Genomic DNA, 6,000 nt, shown 5'->3' with positions numbered 1-6,000 from the left:
TTTACAGGCAACAAAGGCGTGTTACTCTGGGATTCTGTGACATCTTCAAAACACCTGCTTTCTCAAAAGTCCTTCAATCTGTGGTTCAATTCCTCGGATTGCCTCTTCCTCAGTGGATACTGGTTCTTCTAAGGAGGTTTGACCTCTGGTCGGAGTTCAGCTCTCACTGGTTGGGCTGACTCCACAAGTCCAATATCAGTACTATGCCGAGACCACAAACATTCTGGAACTTGTCGCAGAACATTCTTTCTCTCATTAAGTCTGAGTCCATCTTAGCACTGCAAATTGACTCATGTGTCATCCGCACAGTTTGTGGCTTTCTTGTCCTTGAGCAGAGATCATGATCTTAATGAATCTCTGATCCTCACTCCTCCAGATGGCAAGATTGCCTTACCGGTATAAAACAGCTTCTCTGCTTCTGCCATTATTTCTCCATGTTTGCTTATATTCTTCACACACCAACAAGGTCACATGTGGCACACTCTTCTCGATATCAAACTCTCTTTATCCAAATAGTCATCTCTGTGTGTATCTTCAGCTGCTCCTTGTGGTCCCAAAATTATACAACCCGAACTGAGTTGAACTTGCTTTGCTGACGACTCACCATTCCTCTGTGTTTGGTTGGGCATCATTATTGAAATACTTGAGCGTGCAGTGTAATGGATACTCTGGAGTTTCGTGATCAGGCATATTGGCAATGATAAACTTTCTCCCACAATTTAAATGGCTCCAAAAATCTGCAATAAGACTTCCCATCCAAAATACTGAAGAAGCTTCAGTCTCCTCGTTGTCATCAATGATTGGTGAAAAATATCATTTTAGCACTTTCCACCAACAACAGCTGTCTGGTGTAAACTTATTGTACACTTCAATCTACACAAGCATCTCTTCCCAAAAAAGTGCAATAGGTGTATGTTCTGATACCAATATGGGTATTGTAATCTTCCGATTTTTATAACTGAGCTCAATTGGTTCTGTGAGGAATCAGCTGTTTCACTCTCAAACCCATTGTCCGAATCAATTGACCTACATGGGAGATGTATAGCATCTTCAGGCTGAATACAGGTAGCAGCTCCGCTATCCACCATTACTTCCAATGGTCGATTATTTATTTTCACCTCTATTGTTGGATCTCTCTCCGCCCTGACACTATCAGCTGACACCCCCTTCGAAGCCTCAGGGCATCTCTAGAATCCTGGCTCCGGCTCCTGTAAGGGTTCACCGGTCCCCTGGGTGTCTCTGGATTGGCCCCTGAATCCTCCTCTGAAGTTTCCTCTGAGTTTCCTCTGAAATTCCCTCTGAAGTTCCTCAGTTGTTGCACTCACGGGCAAAAGTGGCCTTAATTCGTCCACAATTATAACATTCTTCTGAACGCGTTGAAAATTTGGATTAAAACTATCCTCCTCTTCCTCTTCCGTACTTCGATCCCTTCCTCTCCAATTCTCTGCGCTTGACCAAAGGCTGGCTGTGGGTAGGAGACAACTGGAGCCACCGATGATGGCTGGAACGAGCTGGAGCTGAACCTGTCTCATTGGGTGAAGTTGTGGTAATGGCTGATTTAGTGGAGCCTGATTCTGCATAACCAGAGCCTGCTTTTCTCCATCTTCTTATTATCCACTCAGTTGTATTTGATTGAGTTTTCTGAGGGTCTCTTGGTCCTGATCTTTTTCTGGTCATGTCTTTTCCTATACAGCACCACTTGATGGGCTATATGATCCGTATAGACACCCCTTTGCCATGCTTCCAAGACCAACCACCTCTGCGGTTTGCCTCATTCTCACCTCCACCGATAGGGGCAACCTCTGTATTCTGCTCGCAAAATTGACTGTTCCATTTGATTCAAATTGGTTATTTCCTGTGATAGCTTCTCCACACTTTGATGAGCTCCGACACAGTCTTGGTCTTTTCCTGTCCCAGTGGTTCAACAAAAATGCTGTCAGGATGTACATTTGTCGAAATGTCTCTTTCAGCGCTCTCCACGCCGACTTATTTGCAGAAAACAGCTCTAAATCATTCACAGCAGTTCTACATATCGATTAAGTCCAGCTTGTAGAATCTCTCCCATAGCATGGACTCCATGGAGATTAGCCAAGAGTTCTAATATTCCAGTGGCAGGTTGTTCTCCCCACCATAACTTTTCCAACTTGCAAACCAATAATGCTCCATCTTTGAAGTTATAGAAATTTCTCAAGTATGTTTGACATATCTGTACTCTGCCAAGGCTTTCTTATACCTCCAAACTCTGCCTCGATGACCATCAACATCTTCTTTGAGTGTCAACTGTTTTCTTGAGCGCAATGCATTTTTCATGCTCTCTTTCTGCAGCTCTTCCTTCCGTATCTGCAACTCTAACTGGTTCACCAGTGTTCTTTGTCTTCTGGATTACTAGTTTTTCCCTTAAGTCATAGAGCATCGTCCATACTCTTTCGACCTCTCTTAAAGTCCTCCGGTGAAGTCCTCTTTATTTCAGTACTGATGTCGAGGACAAAACCTTCTTGAAGATGAAGGAGTCCTGGTCTCCAAATCTTCATCGTTGTCTCCATTCTCACTGTCATTATAACATCTCCTCTCTTTCCATCCTTTCTCCACCTTCTCATTTTCCATCCTTTCCTTGTCTACCTTCTCATTTTTCCATCTTTTCCTTGTCCACCTTCTCATTTTCCATCCTTTCCTTGTCTACCTTCTCATTTTCCATCTTTCTCGTCCACCTTCCTCATTTTCCATCTTTCCTTCTCTGCCTTGTATGTGGACACAAGTACCTCCATTATTATAATTAAGATTCGTGCTAAGAGCCCTCTACTGGCCATGGTTGGTCACTAATTTCAGGCCAGAATTTGCGCCATTTTTCCGATATCTTGCAATGTTTGCGATGCCTTTAACTAAAGGATTATTCTTCTGTACTACATCAACAGGAGTAGTTACTTTTGGACTTTTAGTGCCCTTTTTCCACATTGTAACGGCTTCCTTATGTTCCCTTATTGTAAATTAAAAAGTAATTGCTAAGATTAAAACTTTTTTAAGATTAAGATTTTTTTTCAATCAATCAACAAATTAACCAATCAATCAATTAAACAATTAACAAATCAGTCAATTAACAAATTAATCAATCAACAAATCAATCAAGCACTCAATCAATCAATCAATCAATCAACCAACTAACAAATTAATCAATTCATGTATTAAAACCATTAAGACACCACAGCCAATAATAAAAATGAAATTGATCTGCCAACTCCAAAGGAATCAAAAGCTCATTGATGTAATAGCACAACCCAAAGTCCGCTATAATATTTGACAAACGCACTCCCACAAGTGACTGACTGTCACCAAATGTGCACACAGGAATCTCCAACACAGCACAGATCAGAATAAGCCACGCACAAACAATAAAACTTACATCTGCAACTGACAGCAGAGTTTAGACCAAACAATCATATTACATTAATTAATTAAATGCATTAACTGGTCAGTCCATTGCTGCTTCTATTTATTTATTTATTTATTTATTTATTTATTTATTTATTTATTTATTTTTGATAAACTGTACCGCCTTGATCAGACTGGAGACAGGAGCAGCACACGCAGACGCCAGCAAGCCTCAATCTGTGTAATGCACCGGCCTCAATTCCCACCTTCACCGGAAAATGGATAAGGGAAAAGAAACAGGCAATGATTTAGTATCCTAAGTGAACCCATTAGGTCCTTTGAACAGCATCATAAGTCATTCAGTATGATTTGCACACATTTGTACACAAGTATTCGCCAGCATTTAGGTCAATAGATGTTTTTCTCCCTTTAAATACCAGTAATAATCCCATACCATGCATCATCAATATATCATTTAGTTTATTTCAATTTCAATAATATCTTTAAAGTTCTCACAGTTTATTATTTATTCACGGTTGTATTAATAACTCAACAGTCCTTTCATAAACCAATATATATCTGTATGACTCTCTGCCTGCACACAGCACATGTGTCAGTCCCAGTAAGGAAAAACAGATATGTTATTCTTATTTATACCAGCCGCAGTGTAGATGTTCACACTCTCATCACCAGCATATGTGCATTCTCTAGTCAATGCAACCAATTTCCTCTCAAGTATAACCTTAAAACTAAATCTAACTATCTCCTTCATCAAAATTATCATTATCCAGTATTAAAGTCCAAAATATCAAATTAAATCCAATTGTTCCCAAATTAAACCCTAACTAAGCATTGTAGAATTTAATGAAAAACCAAATGAAACAAAAAGTTTTACGTTAAAGAATTTTTAGAACTACAAACATATCCAATCTAAGCTGAATCAAACAAACAATATTATTTCTAATACTGTCTGCACAATCTCGCTGCCCCACAAACAAACAAACAAACTGTCTTTTTAGCTTAAACTAAACCCCATTAAAGAATTGGTTTTAAAACTTTGTGACTCTGCCCCTGCGTCTCACAGGAGGGTGTTAATCACAGAGGTGAGAGCATGAAAGTCTTCCTCATGTCGCTGTACTCATGTTTTAGAAAATTTACAACCCCTTTCTCCTCTTTTCTGAATTCTTTTCACACAGGCGGTCTCTCTCTCAGGGGAGCTGAGGAGAGAGATCCGAAGAAACATGGGGAAGGTGGGGGCGAGGGAGGGAGGGAAAACTAGACCCACATAATTCATTACGTCCTCTGAAGAGGCTCATTGTTTTATTTAATACAGAAAGCAAAATATCTTTCCTCATAAGTTATCAAATTTCCCGTTATCAACCACAACCTATATATGTTTATTCAATCATAAAATCTTATTTATTAACCTAAACCACATAGACCAATCCCCGGCTGCAGTTTGTCACACACAGCTGGAACACAGAGACCACGTGTCACACACACCAGGGTACGGCTGGGAGATGTCTCCCCTGTTCATGAACGCACACACATTGCCACACAATGAAAACACTGCAAATTCAACCCAAAACACAAACAGCACTCATCTTATATTCCCAAAACAACTCATTCATACCATACATTCATATAGCATGCTTTTTTGCCGCGCACTTTTCTTCTTATTCTTTTTAAATTTTGCTACCTATGAGATGTAAATATTCGATGAGAGGCTGCACCAAACACTGTTCACAACAAATGTTCTAGAGTGAGAACATACAATCGAATTTTTTTAAATTCACAATCTCCAGTTTATTAAACTGGACCTGTGGTGAGGTTTCTATGGCCCATTCTAACAGCCTTCCTGAGGGCTTCTATATCCAGATTCTGGGCGCGCCTTTTCCCTGATCATCTCTTTGATCCTATTTTCTCATTACTCTGTCCCTTATCACTGTTTACATTTATTTATTCAAATTTGATCCAGGATTATCCCAATTTTCTCTTTTTAACTCAATTCCCTGACTATGTCAAAGCCAACTGTCACGCAGTGACTAATCTACACATGTCTTACCGCACAGTTGAGGGCCCAATTCACACTTCAGCATTACTGTTATTTAGCTCACCTTATCGTTACAATGAAGTTATTCTCACACATACAATACATCTCTTGTATTTATGTTATTTCCTTTTCTTCACTTTTTATCTTCTCTTATAATAATCCTTTATTTGCGCATATAATACGCAAATAAAATCAAATTTAGTACGTGAACTCACTTCAAACATCAACACAACATGACATGTCCACAAAAAAAGAAAAGGTTCTTTACGTGTGACCAGACAGCAGACACACAACAGCTTCAATGAATGAACCAGCATCCAGTCAAGTGAGAAATGCTCACCGTGTGTGAAGGTCTTGGAGATGCCGCAGGCCACAGCACGTCCAGAGTTCGGTGTGGACGCCAAATTTGTCGTATATTTTAAGCAGCAGTGATGTTGAAGATGATGATGAAGGAATCTCCGCGGACACTGTTCTTGCTTGTATAATAAGGTTTATTACACAGAAGTTACAGGTCAGGACGGTACCTAGGGTATACCCGGAGACGTTCTCGGCCAATGCAGAAGTCTGAGCTGTGCCGACAA

Source organism: Hippoglossus stenolepis, chromosome 2 (genome assembly GCF_022539355.2).
Source record: "Hippoglossus stenolepis isolate QCI-W04-F060 chromosome 2, HSTE1.2, whole genome shotgun sequence".
Taxonomy (NCBI): domain Eukaryota; kingdom Metazoa; phylum Chordata; class Actinopteri; order Pleuronectiformes; family Pleuronectidae; genus Hippoglossus; species Hippoglossus stenolepis.
This window is presented reverse-complemented; position numbering follows the sequence as displayed.